This window comes from Olea europaea, chromosome 20 (genome assembly GCF_002742605.1).
Source record: "Olea europaea var. sylvestris chromosome 20, O_europaea_v1, whole genome shotgun sequence".
Classification (NCBI taxonomy): Eukaryota; Viridiplantae; Streptophyta; class Magnoliopsida; order Lamiales; family Oleaceae; genus Olea; species Olea europaea.
This window is the reverse complement of record NC_036256.1, coordinates 16,522,612-16,542,610: the sequence shown is the minus strand read 5'-3', so window position 1 is coordinate 16,542,610 and position 19,999 is coordinate 16,522,612. Positions and strand designations below refer to the sequence as shown.

At 33.6% G+C, this 19,999-nt stretch overlaps 1 pseudogene; it reads left to right on the top strand.

The window, feature by feature from the left end:
* The first annotated feature begins 11,176 nt into the window (after window positions 1-11,176).
* On the top strand, window positions 11,177-17,615 carry LOC111369846 (annotated as a pseudogene).
* The last annotated feature ends 2,384 nt before the right edge of the window (window positions 17,616-19,999 follow it).

Below are 19,999 nucleotides of genomic sequence, written 5' to 3'. Positions count from 1 at the left end.
TTCCGTTGTTCCCGGAGGATTAAGAATTTTTTTTTTTTAGGAGGCAAGACAAGAATTATGGCAAAAGATGCTCTAATGAATCACCCGGCTTCAGCCATTCAAGTTGGTGAGTTCTGATTTTGAATTTTTAATGATGTTTGATTTTTTATTTTCATATCTGTTGTTGAAAGGTAAATAGTGTACATTTCTTGTTTGTGATTATATGTCAAAATTCCCTGATTTTTAGTGGTGAAATATTCTCAGAACATAAACCACGCACACACGCAATTTCAGTTGTAAAACCAACCTACCGGTAAACAATTCGATTTGTTTTGGCTCATTGATGTTATCTCGGTGGTTAGTCGAATAAGTAAATACTCTGGTGCAAAATGCTAAAACAATTATCAGTTGTGTGTAGACGTGTTTCTTGTTTAGGTTGTATAATTAATTATTTTCCTAAAAATTATTGCCTTGGTGTGATCTTCGTTTGGTAAATTGACGTTAATTTGGTAAATTCATTTTTATTGAAATACCAAGAAAGTATTGCTTTTAGTGTGATCTTCCATGTTAATTTGGTGAATTCATTTTTGTTGGAATACTGAGCATTTAGCTTTGCTAATTTTATTGTGGATGCTAAAAAAAATAAAAAATGCTCTGCACTGTGCGGAGTACCTCCGCATTTTGTGGGAGCAAAGTGCGGCTCACTCCGCACTGTGGGGAGCAACTATTTCTCCACACTTTACTCACTCCACACTGTGCAAAGCAATTTTTTTTTTTCAAAGCACCCTACTTGATTAACAAGAAATTATTTAGGACAACGACAAATTTATTTCTTTCGAAATTTCACACTAACAAAGATAAGAAACTCCCATTTCCAAGTTTCACACTTATATGAATTCTATGAAAGAAACTCTGGGCTTGACTTTTGGCTATATTTGAGAATTAATTTTCTTGTTGGTTTCGAATCCATCAATTTTTAGTTGAGTTTGACGAGGGTCTCAGCTTCTGCAATGAAATTTCCAAGCCATTACCTTTATTCTTTATTTATTTTCATTTTCTCTTTGTGTTTGTTCGAAATTCTTGAAAAGAACCCAAAATATTCCCAGAAAATTGAGATGTATACATGTAATTAGGGGGAAAAAAAGCTCAGCAACTCTACACAGTGGGTAGCAAGTGCAGAGTTGCTCCGCACTTTGCTCACTTCGCACAATGCGGAGCAAATTTATTTATTTATTTATTTTTAGCACCCTACTTGATTAACATGAAACAAAGACAAATTTTTTATTTCCAAGTTTCACACTAACAAAGGTAAAAAAAAACTCTCATTTCCAAGTTTCACACTTGTATGAATTCTGTGAAAGAAACTCTGGCTTGACTTTTGGCTATATTTGAGAATGAATTTTCTTGTTGGTTTCGAAACCATCAATCTTTAGTTGAGTTTGACAAGGGTCTCAGCTTCTGCAATGAAATTTCCCAGCCATTACCTTTATTCCTTATGTATTTTTATTTTCTCTTTGTGTTTGTTCGAAATTCTTGAAAAGAATTCAAAACATTCCCATAAAATTGAGATGTATACATGTAATTAGGATCCTCAAACTTGCATTCTCCTGTTTGTGTATGTTTGTTCCATTTCATTTTAAAAGTCCACTTATGGGTTGATTATTATTTTTCTTATTTAACGTACATGGATTTTTACTTTTTTACCTTAACTTGTTGGTATATTGTTTGTGATTTTTGCAGTTGTTGGTGGCACCAAATTGAAGAGAAAAAAAGGGATTTCGAGGTAAGATCCCTACGTTTGTGTTGAATATGCTAGCACAAAATACCGTACAAGAACCTGTACAGGTATTGGGAAATTATATAGTTATAATGATATGATGTTGGAAGGATTTAATTCAATTACAATTTTTCTCAAGCATTTCATTAATTTAGATTTTTTTTTTTTTGTTCATTTTATTGTAGATGGAGGTAAACACCCTACGTTTCGCGAGAAATTCGTGTTTACATCGATAGAGGGGTTATGGGAGTTGAATGTTTTAGTTTGGAATAGAAATACTGCGTCTCATGATAATTTCACCAGTGTGGAAAATAAGGCCCTAAATCTTTGTCATGGACTAAATTTTCTCTTTTACTTTTTGATCATTTTTTATTGTAATTTATCTTAAATTTGTTGCATTTAGGCTTCAATTGCCGGAAGTTTTATCCATTAGCTTAGATGATGGCTCCTGGCCACTTCAAACTAAAACTGCTAGGTGATCATCTATTGAAGAAAATGACATTATCAATCATCCATATTTGCACATCTGTTTATTTATATGTTTATGTTGTTTGCTTAGAAGTGGTTACTAAATTCCTACTCAAATCTTTGTTAATTTTTAATTGGTGTAGATTCTGTCATACGGTCTCCTTTTTTGTGGCCTAAATATAATTTTTGATATAGATCAGCATGGACATTAAGTGAGAAGGACCATCAAGGATTTTGGAGCTGTGGTTTGATAATTGGCAGTACTAGCCTTTTCATTCTAATCCTTGTGGTTTCATGAAGCCTTTTAGTTTTATATGTATAGTTTAGAAGATAGACATCTGCTCTTCTTTGAGACTACAATATGATGAATAGTTGCAAAAGTTGAGGTCCACAAGAGTCTAGCCATCAATCACGATCTAAAATATATTGTAGTAACTAGCTTTGCTATTTTATCGTAAATAGAAAATAGAAATAACTATCTTTGACATGACATTCGCACAGAAATGAGATTTCCCAGCACCTTATTTGTCCCATGTGCCGATTTAGCTTCATTTTCTGGTCACTATATGATTCAATATTTTGTGTATTTTGAAATATAAGTATTGATCTGGTAGCTTGCCACTCTACCATAGAACATTATATGCATTTGCATGTTATTTCGTACACAATTGTGTTAATATACCAGCCGAAGTGATATTGTCGCTCAAATTTAGGTGCTCTGCTATTATTTTTACTTTATGAACCTGTTGATTTTCAACGATAAATGCGTCTTTTATTACTTATCTTTTCCTCATATTTCTAGATGTAGATAAGGTTACTTTACTGTACTTTTAAGGCATAAATATTATGAGGGTGTCAGATCCTTCCATGGATGTTACCTTATTGACTTACTGATTGCTTTGTTTCATATATTCTTACGGTGGCTACAATAATATGGTGATAATAGGGATGCTAGAAAATGTGGACTTCATTTAGGTTATGATCTTTAGTTCAAATTTCAAGGGATCTGATTGCGTTCTATTACAGGATGCAAAGACAGAGGTCTAAGCTGCGAGCTAGGGTCAATATAGTGGTTGCTACTCCTGGAAGATTTATTGATCATCTACAACAAGGAAATTCTTCTATCTCTAGGATTTCATTTGTTGTTTTGGATGAAGCTGATAGAATGCTTGACACGGGAATTGAACTTCAGATAAGAGAGGTAATTCATGTCCACATATTTGTTCTATGGAATAATCATATGCACACAAGTATTTTCCTCATCTGTTGTATTTCAACTTATATCCTTCCCTGCCTCCCTCTCACAGTGATTTTCTTTTCTTTTACTTCTTTTGATCTTAACTCATTCTATGCTAGACCATTTAAAACCACTCGACGCAGGCGCACAGTTTCATTATCAGAATCCACCACTAAAATGATCTAAAGTTGATATTTCTTACAAGTTAGATAAACGGGTTTTCCTCAACATTTCTATCAGTATGTATTTATTTTTCATCGGCTTTCGCTTGCTTAATTAAAGTGCATAGAGGGCATCGTACCAATTTATTCATTTTTGTATTATTTTGGTGCTCTCCAATTCTGTTGCAGGTGATGCGAAATCTTCCAGAAAAAATAATCAAACTCTGTTGTTTAGTGCTACCATGCCTGTGGAGATTGAAGAGCTATCTACTTTTAGACCTGATGAATGAAGGACGGGAGCAGAGTCTTCATCTGCCACCTCTATTCAATCATTGAAGCCCAGTAATAGATGTTGATGGATTCAGCCCAGTAAAGTATAGTGTCACATGGCAGCAAATAGACTGTATTAGGTTTCACAAGATCTCCTGGTCCTCGGTCAAGAAGTAGAACCAATTGCTTAACTTTGTGCAAAGGCAGACATGCGATGGTTAGTGTGCCTTGAGTGAGGAGTGAAGTTCAAGGCGATGCTAGTCGACTTATCCTCTATCGCTGAATGGAGAACGCCTTTGTCTCTCTAATCCAATTCACAGTTTTGGAGGCTTCCTTTCATGAATGATTTCTGCCATATCGGTGTGAGCTTTGAAGCTTGGTTGGTGATCCAGGTGCCTGAGGAAGATTCTTTCCTTTTCTCCTCTTTTGGCTTGTGCCCTGTGATGACTAGTCTCTTCAGTCGTACCGTCACCCGAATAGACTTTTTGGACTGAAGTCTCATCCTAGATCCACAGCCTGTAAACTCCGTGCTGAGACCCTTCTTTCCTCAGTCACGAAACTGTTGACCATGAGTCCTTAGTGGGAATCGCGCTTCTACCATTTCCCTTTAGTCAAGCAGATCAGATAGTTGCTATCGCTCCGTAACCTAGTCGGGAAAGTGCCTGGTGTAAGAAGCTTATGATCCTGCTTTCCTACGAACCCGAGCTTCAAGTTCCTTCAACATTGGTGTTGGTTCTGACCGCGTTAAGAAGAAATCTATCTTCGAATGGCAAAAGGGATCTCGCCTAGTCTATTGGTACGATGTCTTTTAGAGGTTGGTTATCACGAGCCTTATCATCAAATCTAGTCTTGATCATTGAAGGGACTGTGTCCCACACCTCTATATGGTTTGAAAAGGGTCTTTCAAAGCCGGTAGATCTTTTCTTCTAATATTCAGTCAAGTCAAGGATAGGCCAATCTTGCGTCTCCATGCTTTGTCTGGTTTTCTAAATCATTTACGCCCGGCTCCAGGCCAAAGCAATGAAAAGGCAAAAGGAAGTAGTCATTGACTTATTCAGCACAAAATTATGCCCAAGCAAGGGCGGGCCAGCACACACTACATCTTAGTGGGGACTCTTTTGAAATGAAGAATAGAAGGAATAGAATCAGCTGTGGGAATAACCGGTGTTGAAGGCATTACCGTAGCTACTACTCTCGTACAAGTAGGAGTTCTTGGTATTGTTGGAATATGCGTTGTTCTCTTTCCTCGCAGGTGAAAGATCTATTTAATTAAATTAACGAAAAGGCGCGTTCCCCTAGTCCTACTACTCCTTCTAATGCTATTGCTTCATTTAGCTACTTCGGTATCGGCATCAGCAGCATTCACAACTGATCCATGCCTATGGAGATTGAAGAGCTAGCACAAGTTTGATCTTTATTGTGATTACATTACTTGTTCCTTCCAATTCATATATTGATGTGAGAATAAAAAATATACAAAGAGAATACTAATCGAAAATATATTTGTAATTATAAAGAAATGATTGTTTAATTGTCAAAATTTAAGCTTTAGGCGATATGGGCGAAGTCTGGTTATAGAATCGGGGCTTTTTGGAAGAACCAAATTTTTTGGGGTTTACTTTGTAATTTTGCCTATTTTAGCTTTTTACTATTCCAAATTTAATTATTTGATTTATTTGCATTTTAACTTTGTTCTTGTTGTCTTGAACATGTTTTAAGGGAAGAATAATTTTTTAGGAAGACCGCCAAAAAAAGAGTGCAATCCGCTACTTTGATTTTTATTTTTTTTTAGTAAAAGAAATATGACTTCCATTTTTTTTTAAGCTGGACTTCAGTTAATTTATGGGCCGTTTATAATTTCATATACTGCATTTTCATCTTTGTATAAGAAGATATGATAGAACTTTTTGATTTCTGTAGGATGTGCTACTACCAAGATATGAAAATGTATTGTTCTTGTAGATTTTATTCTGTTTATCTTATGTAGATAAGCAAAGTTCCTTGCCTATTTCACAAAATTGTTTGTAGGTCAGCTAAATTGTTCATTTAGAGGGCTTCTCAAATTTAGTATGGAATTGAGTTAAGTTTATTGCATTACATTGTTTTTCCTGTCAAGTATTTGGTGTTCATTTAGAGGGATTCATTTCATATTGTTTTGTTGCTGTGAAAATGAGAGAGGAAAAAAGTGATTGAGTTCCTTATCTCCCTTTTATGAGGTTTGAAACTAATCGATTAAACTTTCTGCCTTTGCTTATAGCAAGTCCGAATATATTTACACATGCCTGTGATTTTTCACCACATGCAACAAACTAGGTTAAGTATAGATTTCTTGTTTACTGTTGAATTTTTTTTTGGAATGATGATAATAAATCTTTCACTTCAAGTGTTTTCTAACTCCTCCAATATAATGCATATGAAGCACAGAATCTACAATAATGCAATCAACCAAAAGATTGACTTGGCCAAATACTTCGAATTTTCATCAAGTTCTAAAAAATCTACAATCTTTACGCTAATAAAAACACAATAAATACAACATTCGTGCAATGTACGTTCAACGACTAGTATATCTATAACATACATGTGCAAGTACGTGACGGTATTGGGTGCTAGCATATTCGAACAAAACAAACATATGGATCTTGCTTTGAAATCCATCCCATCTCTTTGAATTTGGTACAATCGACAATTGCGGTCCAAAATTTTAAAATATGTATAAATAGAAATAATGATGAAAAAATACACATTTTTTTTCAGGAAAACTGAACACAAAACAACGAAGTTAAAAGGAAATTTTCAAAGTTCGAAGTTGTAATCTCAATCAGTTAACCTTGAATGCCAGGAAACATGGAAGGGAAGGAGAACATGATTAAGGCAAAGACCCGCCACAAATTCGTAGATTCCTACTGAACGTGTTAAATATAGCAATATTGTATGGAATATTTTCCATTATATTTTTCCTTTTAGTGTAGAATTATTTTTCCTTAGTAGTTGGTTGTGTAGTCTTTCCTTATATGTTTATTTCCTTTTATTGTTATTTGTAACCCTAAAAAAAAGATCTTCTATATTGTAATATTCAAGAGCTTATGTTGTAATATCCATACAAGCTTACATTGTATAATATCATTTATATATTTCTTAACATGTTATCAAAGCAATATTTTTCTTAACATGGTGTCAGAGCAGGTTCGAACCTGAATAAACCAATCGTTGAATTACGTTTCCCAGCCAATCTTTTATTCTTTGGTTCCTTGATTTTTTTATTCCAAACCTAAACATAACATATACACACACAGAAAGGTGGCCGGCTGAAGAGCAGGTTGAAGTAGAAAGAAAATTATTCTGAGAAGGTTGAACCCCAACCTTGAGGGCCCCACCACCCCGCCCTTAGAATATCGTGAGGGAGGTAAATCACGGGATGTACCACAACAGGTCGGGGAACAAAATCTTGCCGGTACATTAATGCCCACAAAGAGTCCAATTCCATATATCAGGAATCAAACCCTCATACTACGACTGCCAGTAAAGCTGAGATTACCTCACTCCTATCCTTTGTACCACTGGGTTATGCCTCGGGGACTGTCATTTTATGTTGCTTTTTAGTGAGAAGATATTTTATTTTGGAATTGGTGAAGAAAAGTCTTCAATCATGACAGCTGCTGACTCAATCTTTTACTTTTCTGAAGCAATCAGTAGCACTAGCACAAGCATATCAGGTGACTTGCAAAACACAAACTCTCTCTTCAAGGACGAACCAAAGAATTTTTTGCAGGGCCCCCAAAGAATTCTGTGTGTCGATTGTTGTAGCACAGCCGTAATGTCAAGGGGTCGATTGCTGTAGCACGGCCCCCGAACCAAAACCATGTCAAAGAGCAACTTCAAGTTTATGCAGTCTGGTGGGGTGTTGGATAAATTATACGGATTGAAACGTAGTAACATACCCAAATATTGGTATTCTAATTTCTTGAAAAAAAATTTAGCACATGCTATATGAGTCCACTCTCTTTTAGTATTTTAATCTTATAGAATTGTTTTAAAAAATTGTTTTTTTTCCTTTTCTTGGAAATTTAAAAAAAATATTGTTTTTTTCCCCCTTTAGAATCCGGGGTTTCTTATGTTGAAAGAAAAAAAAAAAAACTTTGGAGGGTCATTACCTTGATTTTTATCAACTCTCCTCTTGCTTCTTAAACAAATTAGAGGTTTTTTTTTTTATGTTGAAACAAAAAAAAGAACTTTGAAGGGTCGATTTCTTGAACTTTGCTAGCTCTCCCCCTACCTCTTAAACAAATTAGAGATTTTTTTATGTTAAAAAAATAAATTTTAAAGGGTCAGTACCCTGAATTTTATTGACTTTTCCCGTGCCCCTTAAACAAATTAGGGGTTTTCTTATCTTGAAAACAAAACAAAAAAAATAAAAATTGGAGAGTCGGTACCTTGAATTTTTTTCAACACTCTCCCTGCCTCTTAAACGAATTAGAGGTTTTTTATGTAAAAAAAATAAAAATAAAAATAAAAATAAAAAATTTTGGAGGGTCGGTACCTTGAGTTTTACTGGCTCTCCCGTGCCCTTAAACAAATTAGGGATTTTCTTGTGTTAAAATTTTTTTAGGGTCGGTACCTTGAATTTTACCGGCTCTTCCATTGCTCCTTAAAAAAGAAAAAAAAAAAAGAAAGAAAGGAGTTTTCTTATTTTGAAAAACACTTTCTTATTTATTTTTCATTTCAAACACAAAAAAAAAAAAAAAAAGTCCCATCAATTTCCAGCAAACAAGAAAACGCTTATCTCCTTCAATAATGACTGAGACCTCAAGTACTTGGAGTTCATTCTTCATCAACATGGAAAATTTGATTGGATCGATTTCTTCAAACTCAATATTTTACACCATATTGAGTTTGAGGAGAGGGTGTTAAATATAGCAATATTGTATATAATATTATCTATTATATTTTTCCTTTTAGTGTAGAATTATTTACCTTAGTAGTTAATTGTGCAATCTTTCCTTATAGGTTTATTTCCTTTTATTGTTATTTGTAACCCTATAAAATATAAATATGGTCTTCTACATTGTAATATTCAAGAGCTTATATTGTAATATCCATACAGCCTTACATTGTATAATATCATTCATATATTTCTTAGCATAGTATCAGAGCAATACATTTTTTAACATGGTGTTTCATGACAAAGCCATCAGGCCAGGGCTGGCTCTGAGAATTTTTAGGCCTAGATGACTCATTATTATAATAAGGCCCTTAATTGTAAATTTTTTCAAACGTAAAAATAATTAAATATTTAAATAATATATTTATATTTTAAACAAAACTTGAATCAAATGAGTATTTATTGGAGGATCAAGAATTATCTTACTAATATTGGACTCATTTCGAAACTTGTAATAAATTACCCATTTTAAACCCCAGAAAAAGTAAATTTGGATAAATTATTGTAGTTACAATTTATTAAAGTAAAATACTTATTTTATAATATTAGTTTTCAAATTATACCATATTATCACAATAGTATTGGACTCATTTGATAGCTAATAATTAATCATGTACATTAAACTCGAAAAAAAAAGTTATTTTGAATAATCTCGAGTTGAGTTAGAATTGATAAAAAAAAAAAATAATAATAATAATAATAATAATAATAATAATAAAATAAAAAATTATAGTTAGATGAATCTTTCATTATTCCCTCCTTGTCTAGGGCCAAGCCTCCATCCGACAAAAATCAGGGTTGAAGCAAGTACATACAATAATGCCTCTTATTGGACTTTTCTTCGCAAAAAGCAGACCCAATAAAAGATATTTTGGGTTGAAAAGTGGGAAATAGTAAAAGGACATTGCTTAATGTATATAATTTTTTGTACATAAAGATGTTCTTCACTCATATGGATGGAGTTCACTCGAATATTTTATTATGGTAGACCCCACCTCATATGAGTGGAGGACACCTTTATGTACAAAAAATTATGTACATGTAGATTTATCCTTAAAAAACTTTATAAGCAAACAGTATAGAACCAAATTGATTACAGTGAGTGCTAACAATTCAACTACAGTAGTGTGAAAACGGCTCCACCAGAATGAACAGTAAATGTCTCATTCTCTCTTTTAAGATAGTGTAGATGTAGATATATACATTTTTTCATTTCTTAATCATTTAAAAAATTTTAATTGGAAAAATATATAGGGACCATTTCTTCTAAATAATAGTTAAATGAAGGTTTATCTTTAATTTTTGGCCAACTAAGGGACCTTTGAGCAAAATCTATTCAAAACTCCTTGCGTTGCCTATTTTTGCAAATGTTTGGACTTGTGATGTCAAATATAAAACGTTTTGGGACTTGCAGCACTTTTGTGAAAGGTTTCAAATCCCATTTGCAATTTACCCTTCGAATGAATGTTCAAGAGCAAGATTGTCCTCCTTTAATGACTTCCATTCGAGGGTATTTATAAGTAGAAGTATTTCTCTTTTTCAATCAATACTAACCCCAAATACCCTCAATTCATCAATCAGACTCGGGCTCAGACTCAACTCAGAAACCTCATCTCACAGCCGCAAAGTTTTAGCTTGCAAATTGTATTGAGTATGGTTTATTCCTTGGCCTTCTCGTGATCACAAATACCCACATTAATTTGTGGCACTTTTCCAACCATCGGAGTAAAATATATATATCTGTTGATATAAAAATCCAAACTGTGAGCTATAACTTGCATATTCAATTGGCTTTCTATAATATAATATATTCTAGGCATGGATCTCAGCATCTGTTCACTTATTCCAACTTTTGATGTTTGTTTTCGTTCATTCTTTTGTTTAGATATGTTCTTTAAATTGGACCTTATACCTAATACATAAAAAAAGGGTAAAAAAAATCTATATATACTTGATCAAGTCATTATATAACAAATATAAGTTATTTATTAATTTAAGTATTGCATATGTTATTCCAAGTTGAGTATGACATTTTTTATGACTTGAAATAGCATTCGAGATAAAAATTTAGCGGAATAAACTGCCGACGATAACATTTTCCAAAAGACAACAAAATCAAGACAAAGAAAATATATTATTTTAGGTAAAAAATAATGCTTGGCAACTATGGTCTGTTTTTTGTGCTTGGCTATAGTGACTAGAGTATATATGCAAGTTAAGCTGTCGTTGTGGGAAATCTCATGACAGGGGACAAATTTATTACTTGAACAATAAAATAGGGACGATGAACACAATTTTTCAGAAAGAACAAACTTTCGAGATTGGGATATTATTCGTTACGTGGCGGTGCATGTTTGGTGAAAACCCTATTTGATATGACAAATAACTGAGTTATTAAAAAGGTTGAACCCAATGAAAGTTATGTAAAGAACTTTGATTGGTAGGTTGCTGTGGAGTATTTATGTCTAAAAATGGAAGAAATTGATCCAAGCGATTGGAAGAATATGAGTGAAATTAGCTTGTATATTGGTTTGCTATTTCTGGCGTTGCATTTACCGGTGCCGGTTCACGGCGTTGATCATTACAGCAGAACGGATTTTCCGGCTGACTTTGTTTTTGGTTCTGGAACTTCTGCTTATCAAGTTAGTAGCTCTTTATTTATTTATATTTTTTCCAGTTTGTTTATTCTTAATATTCTGTGAAATGATTATGATTGTTGGAATAATTGGTTGGGGAAACTGATTAAACCTATATTACATGCAAATTTTTCTGAGTCTTTGGCGTACTTATGAAGCTTTTTCTTGCACTCAAAAGGAAAAAGAAAAAAAGAAGTAATTTTAGACTCAGTAAAATTGAATAATTGACTAACATAGGAATTATTAAGTAAATATAGTATATTTCATAATTCTAGATCTTTGATATGTATTATTTTAATTATTAAATTACTTTAAAAAATAAAAATAATATTTAAAATAAGAAAACAATTTTTTACACCTAGGCCTCTTCTAAGCTCGCTTGAGCTCGTAAAGCTTGAAGCTTCGCTTCCACGACTAGACATGTATTATGCTTTTTAAAACACTGACTATAGCCAATATTTAAAGACTTAGGCTACTTATGTTAGAAGATGGTACGCCTAGTCTTAATACCGGAAATGCAAATTGGAAGAGTGAGCTGGTAGGCAGGAGTAGGGGGGAATGGGGGATGGTGGCATGGGTAGCAGGGATGTGGATAAGAAAACTGGTGATGGTGACGAAGAAGTAGGCAGTGTAAAAGAAGAAACAAGTATATTCGGATTCTAACAATAAAAAGAAATTATTTGTTTATGCAATTTTGAAAAAGAGGGCCTTATTTCATTGTGTCTCCAGCATAGTAACCTCAAATTACCAGGGAACTAAAAATATTAGCTTAATTAGTAGGAACATTGAAAATTATACTTTTGCGTTCGTATTTAATGATTATCTATAACAATCTGTTTTCACTGGATCAGTATTCTACTTCCCATCTGAAACTTTGCCTGAATAAAATTGATGAATATTTCTTTGTCATTCTATCAAAAGTATGAAGGCGCAGCGTCTGAGGATGGGAGGACTCCTAGCATTTGGGACACATTTGCACATTCTGGTCTGTACTCGTCTCTAGTTCTTCTCTTTATACTTCTAGGCCTTTATTTTCTACAGTACATAAACAAGTTGACTGACATTGACTTCATGTGCATAATTCTATTTTGCAAATGCCTTTTTCGAACTCATTTTGCTCCTCTTCTTGTTCACAATGTAATTTTGGTAAAGTTTGACTCCTGTTCCAGCTAAATTTCCCTACTAAGAATGAACCAATAAGAAATAAGACGTAACAGTTAATATGGAGCTGGTTCATATAAAAAAAAGAGTGTATCATCTGCCCATAAAGCTCATCAAACACGTTGTGCAGAGACAGGATATCGTTGAAGAAAATAAAAATCTGGCAGAAAAGCTGCTGCACCAGTTCGATAACTAAAAATGGTTCAAGTGTTTAGCAAATATTCTAATGGAAGAATATGTTGCATCATTGAAGAGGATTCAGTGTTGATCAAAATGATCTGATAATTATAAATTTTAAGGCACATATGTCATGATGTTTTTGGGCCAAAAGTGTTTCATAAATGTTACTGCCTTAATCTGCATTCTAATAACTTATTAGTGGCTATGGAGTGGTTTTTCTTTTCCACAAAATTTTTCTATCATTGCAAACAAAAGAAATAAATTTTAGTTACCTATTCCTGACATCAGGTGATAATAGCTCTTCAATTCGTTATTATGAAAATGCCACTCTACACAAACAAGAGGAAAAACTCCTTGTAATGGCAAAAGGCACGGGGTTTTCTTTCATTTTATTTTTTATTTTTTTATAGAAGTATAGAAGGCTTCTTTTTCATAATTAATGAATGAAATGGTCTGTTCTCAGATTCTAGTGCGTAGAGCTGCTAATAGTGGAGTAGATTCTATGATGTAAATCATTGATCTGAATGTCACTGTATTGAATATATCCTCCCATTTAAAATTTTCAGGTCAAAATACAAATGGAGCCAATGGAGACATAGCATGTGATGGATATCACAAATACAAGGTCTACACACGGCTGAAACTCTAATTTAACATATATTTCTTTCCCTTTCGTTGTTTTCTTTCCCTTCAAGCAACAATTGCACACTTGTATGGACATTATTCCATGAACCTGAAGATTTGATTACCATTAGTAATTTAGCCAAGAGTCCTATAGGCATGTTTAGCTACACCATCTTTTGCTCCATTACTAGCAGATTCGGGAATTTCTTTGGTCTTTGCATTAAACTTTTATGTTTTCCGAGGTGGGATGCACGGGGTACTTCTCTATTATTTAGTGTATTTAGTGAAGGTGTTTAGAGTTGAACTCTCTTCCATTCATATAAGAAAAACCTTTTGAGTGCATGGAACATATTTTTCTTCTTTCCCGATCGAAGACTGGGAAATATCTGGATCGTATCATGGTTGTCTTTTGATCATTGTTCACATAGTTATTGAACATCCACCATGGGAATTATACCTCATCATGCAGGATGATATCCAACTGATGGTTGAGACAAATTTGGAGGCCTTAAGAATCTCCATATCATGGTCAAGACTTATTCCTAGTATGTTCACCTGCATCATGCCGTGTTCAAAGAAAAAAGCATCTTTTTCTTTTACTCACATGGTCTACTGTCTTTTCAGATGGAAGAGGACCTATCAACCAAAAGGGGTTACATTACTACAACAATCTTATCGACAAACTCAGAAGCCATGGTGATTATGAAATTTCTTACAAATGTTATGTTCTTCCTTATAGGAAATGCATTCTGTCCTATTGTCCTTCAGAGATTTGTCTCTCACTGCATCCAAGTTAAAATATTTGTGATCATACAGGAATTCAACCACATATTACATTAACTCATTTTGATCTACCACAAGCACTCGAAGACGAGTATGGAGGATGGCTTAGTAGGAAGATTGTGTATGTTTTTTAACAACATAGTTGTAATATGTGTTCATCTTTTGCTACTTTTACATTCTTGTCATATAGATATAAATGAAACTTGGGTTGTTTGTGACTCAGGAAGGACTTCACAGCATATGCAGATGTGTGCTTCAGGGAATTTGGTAACAGGGTTTTGTACTGGACTACTGTTAACGAGGCCAATATTTTAGCCGTGGCTGGATATGAGCAAGGTATCATTGCCCCGGGGCGCTGTTCAGACAGAACAAGGTGCTCTTGGGGTAATTCCTCAAATGAAACATACATTGTGGGGCATAATATCTTGCTGGCACATTCAGCTGTTGTGAGACTGTATAGGGCCAAATACAAGGTATCATTCATGCTTTCGATAGTTCTGTTTAATAAATCTTTATTTGTTATTGATTAGTTTGTCCACTAACTTTGATTAGTCAATTCCTCGCATTTGCATGGATTTGTTTCTAAATTCTCAGCATATATTTTGTTTTCAAAAACTTGGTAATCAATATGAGAAATGTAACAAAAGAGGCATATGTGTTCAAGAGTGTCTCAGCATTTATGCTTATGTGTATTTTGGAAATAATGTGTTCAAATACAGGCCATCCAAAAAGGTTACGTGGGATTTAACATCTATACTATGTATTGAACAAACCGATGTCAGGTAACTAACTAGAGACGGTGTATCTTGAGAAAGTGGATCTTGGACTGTTTATTGATTATTACCACTGTCTAGAAATGCTCGTTGTTTCTCAAAGAGCTAAAGAATTTTTTATTGGGTGGTAAGTTGAAACTCTGAATAGTTACTAAATTTACTATCCAATTCCTCCCGTATGTCGGATGGTCCAATAATTAGCTAGAAAAGTCTAACAATAAGCTGATTTGGGAGTCGAGAAAGTTTTCACTCATGGACATGCCGAGTTTAATGTTCAATGTGTACTGCAGGTTTATTGATCCCCTTATTTTGGGAGATTATCCTGAAACAGTGAAGAAACATGCCCAAACAAGAATTCCAACCTTCACCAAACTTGAATCCGAGCAGATTAAGGGTTCAGTTGACTTCATAGGAGTGAACCACTACACAAAAGCGTTCGTCAAGGATGATCCCAGCATCCTTGAAACGGACGGCAGTGGATTTTCTGCTGACTTGGCTGCACAGATAATAAGTATGACTTCCATGCTTTATTGAATACAAACTTGTTAATGCAGAATTACCAGTTGTGGAATCAATTTGAATTTATTAACTGGTTTAATTGCCACATCATTTTTTTCACGTGTTGTTAAAGCTTATTGTTCTACCTGTTTAATTTTAGCTTCCACTAGTATTCTTTCCTTAAGAAAATGTTGCTGCTTGCGTGGGATTGTTGAGAGTGATAAAGACTAGTGCTATTGTTATTCTATATTTACTAAACCTGTCTTGTTTTCGGGCTGCTGTAGACCAACAGGGTGACGCGTCACAAGATCAGGTGATTCTAAATAACTTTACGATGTCTATTTGTTCTTTATATCAATAATTGACTCTAAAAATTTAATTTTTTTGTGTTGCTAAGTATCCCGTGCTGCCTTCGGGTCTCTATGGAGTGCTGGAGTATCTAAAACAAGTTTATGGAAATCAGCCTGTTTATATCCATGAAAATGGTTCTCTCTCTCTCTCTCTATATATATATATATATACACACACACATATACGTGCGCGCACTAACACATAAACACATGTCAACACAGTGTGTGCTGGTGCTTGGCTTGATCAATTGCTTGATGTGTTCATCGGGTCAACTTTCAGATAATTGCAATTTGGTCCCTGAATTTTCATTTTGCTCCAATTTGGTCCTTTTTCGGCTCTTTTCTCCTGAATTCCACTATTTCCATAGAATTTCCTACATTACATGAATTTGACGAAGTTAAGTAACAATTCAATCATTTTACTTGTATTTAAGTCATGTTTGTGATGTAAATAAGTGTGCAAAAACACACTTATCACTCGTCAACCTAAGCTCTTTTACTTTTATCTTAATGTTTTAGTAACGGATAGTGCATTTTCACTCCCCTGTGGTTTCTCTCAATGGGTAATGTTAATTACCTCCCACACTAGGGAGCAGGGAGTATGTTAATTAGCAACCTTTAAACGATATTTATGTGTGGAGAAATCAGCAACGATTGAAGTAGATTGCGTTGTTCCTTATTTAGTAGGCTTCCATTCCATACTATTTTCTGATTGAACAAAATTGATGTGCTGGAGTTCTACTTTTTTTTTTTTAAAAAAGCTTTTTGATTTTAACCAGATTAGACAATTTAGTAAGGAAAATCCTGGTTTGAATTGCTTTTGCAGGTCAGATGATGCGTCGCAATGGAACACTAAATGACACACCAAGGGTTGAATATTATCATGCTTACATTGGGAGCTTGCTTGATGCTCTGAGGTGAGCCTTTTCGATTCCATGTTAGATTCGTGAAATACAGGACAAGAAGAATTTCACGAGATCTTTTATTCTTCTAGTTTTTTTCCATTTAAGGTTGAATTTGAAAACTTTGAATGAATAAATGTGTTTTCTTTCAACGGTTTAAGCTTTTAAATAAGGTGATTAATACAAGGGGCGCCAACTGTCTAAGCAAAACTAATTGTTCCCTGACCTTTACAAACTTCCATCTTTATAATCTCTGTATCCGTGTTTGTAAACTTCAATATCTTCCCCCCACTGCCGGTATCTTTACCGAGTGCCGGCACTTTGTTCTTGTAACTTGCTAAGTGCTGCTCTGCTTCAAGTTCTTTGAACTCACATATACAACTATCCGGATATTTTTTTATAATTGATTTAAAAGAGTAAATATCAAGTTGATTCTGGTAAGATTTTTGTGCCTCTGATTGTGGTTTCTCTTATTCTCAATTTTCATTCTGGAATACTTGAAGGAATGGATCAAACGTAAAAGGGTACTTTGCATGGACCTTCTTAGACTGTCTCGAGTTAACGGTTGGCTATACGCTTTCCTTCGGCTTTTACTACGTAGATTTGGATGACAAAGACCTGAAAAGATATCAAAAGCTTTCAGCGCGCTGGTATGCCAGTTTTTTGAAGGGGAAAACCATGTCAAATTCAATTATTGATGTTGGAAAAGGCACATCTGTTCCTATGAGATACCAATACTCTCAGTAAATTTTAGTTCATATTCCCCTTTGAAGCAGAAGTTGAGCATTGTTATGTTTTAATTCATCTTATGTACTACTTAACACTTATCTGAAAGGTGAACGTATTATCAAACTTCATATTCTGGTCTCTGCTACACGCAGTGTTGTTTTTTATGAGACTCCTCATAGTTTCTTGACTAGTAGAAAGTGGAAGAATCTTAGAAAAATATCGAACCTTTTTTACATTCCTATGTTCCATCTTTCTTCCATCCCCTCTAACCATCTCCGAGTCGAGAGTTCTTGGGGTCCCGACTCCCGAGTAGCTCGTTGAGACCTCTCAATGAGCTACCCAAGCAAGAAAGGGAAAGGGTAGCAGAGGCTTATCTCGAACATAAAATTGATATTCATGTCATAAAAAACCAAGTGATATATTTCAAATGGACTATTGTGACAAGTGCTTTTGAAAGAATTGTCAACACGTTCAAGTATTATCTGAAAAAATAAGATTCGCGTAGCTTATAGTCTATTGGCTTATCTAGTAATGCAAATTAGATATTGCTAGCCAATTAAAGATAATAAAAAATTATGTATTCATATTTAACTCGATGTATCAAATATATATTATTTATTTTAAGTGGAAACCCTGTTTCGAAGTCAAAATTTTAAAGTGATGTGTTATCTATTATCAAATGGAAATTGAATATTGATCTTTCTTTATAAGGTTTGAATAATTATCAGTTGAGTATTACACCACAAATGGTTCCACTAACCTTCTTGTTGGATAATTTTCTTCCTACACTGAAATTGCCATCATGAAGTCTATAAAATTTTACACAGAGACACACACTTTGATGAGCCTTTTCAACAACCCAACAAGCCTCTCCATCGTCCATTTTAGTACTCATTTTTTGGGTCATTATTTTTGTTCAATAAGTGCTCGTGGTGGCTTTGATTTTAATAATACTACTATCGATGGTTGAAAGCAATAGTTTCTTTCAAGAATATAACGTTGGGGGAAAAAAACTATGTTGAGTATTCATGCAATTGATCAACTGGATAGACATCTGACAAGATGTAAAATAGATGGAGAGATCGTAAAATACAGTCCCGTAATAATTCTCTTTAAATTTGTGCAATTATGGATATCAACTCATGTAGTAAGATGTAATGATAGAAAATGCGCAATTTTAACATTATATCATTGGTCAAGAATTAGGGTGCCAATTGGCATGCGCGATTTGTCGATAGTTTATGTTCAGTTCATGAGAAGCTAGTTGAAAGATGGCTGAGCAGCAAGCGGTCCCAACCTTTTCATTCTTTTGCGCGTTTTCATCACCGATAACTTTTTAACAAATAATTTTCTTTTTTCTAATTTATATATATTTCACGTGATTCTTGATTAAAATATGTTATATCCTTTATGTGAATATATTTATGATATCAATATCTTAAATACTCAATTCGATCAAATTGTTGGAAATATAACTGAAACACTTTAAAGTTCCCACTACTTTTTAATATAAAAATAAAGTCGAAGTAGGATAAAACTTTAACCCTTTTATTGGTTGTCGATACAAAGACGACTCTTTCATACTAATAAAATTAATTCACTAGACGAGATAAGAAATTTTAATTCAAGCACTTCCAAAAGCAAGCATATTCTTTAGAGAAACGTGTGGAAAAGCCTAACATAAGTTGATAGACTCTGATTACTTATTGCAGCAGCACTTATGGTGAAATAATAAATTAATAATACATAATTATATTAAAATATACACTGCCTCGGTTGATTCTCATTCTTATAAGAATGAGAATGAAAAATATAGCCATTACGGAACCCACATAAGAGAGAGAAAGTCAAATATAGTGACTTGATGTGATAGATAACGATCATATTTTTCATTTTTTGGGCCAAAGAATTAGAAACAAACTAGGCATGATCAGCCAACGATTCTTTTACCACATTATTCCTTTTTTTTTCCTTAAAAAAAGATTTAGAAAAAACTAATCCAACAAAATCAGACTTGATTTCTATAAATTTAAAGCTGATAATATGAAATATATTTTGTTATTTCATTCTGTTCTAATTAAAATTTGTTCCATCAAAAGGTCAATAGCTTGGTAAAGGTTCATGAGCGAAAATTATAAAGATGAATACAATATAAGTGTTTGTTTGTTTAAAATTATTTTTCTTCAAAATCATTTTCAATCACCCATTATAAGAAATTCATGAATTTTTCTTACTTCATAACCATATATTTTCCCCAAACAAAAAAATAAAAAGCATTTTTCAATTCAAAATACAAAGTCAACCCACATAAATATAAAGTAAAATCCAATAGGTAAAGAAAGTCGTATTTTCCTCTCAAATTCAAAATATATCCCTAATGTTGATTATTGAATATTCCATGATGGTTGAAGAGAACAGTTTCTAATTTATTCATTTTTTTCGAACAACAACATTAAAATTTATATTAAAAGATGCGACCTTCTTTGTTTCATTTTACAACTTGACGATGAAAATTGGAAAATATTAACT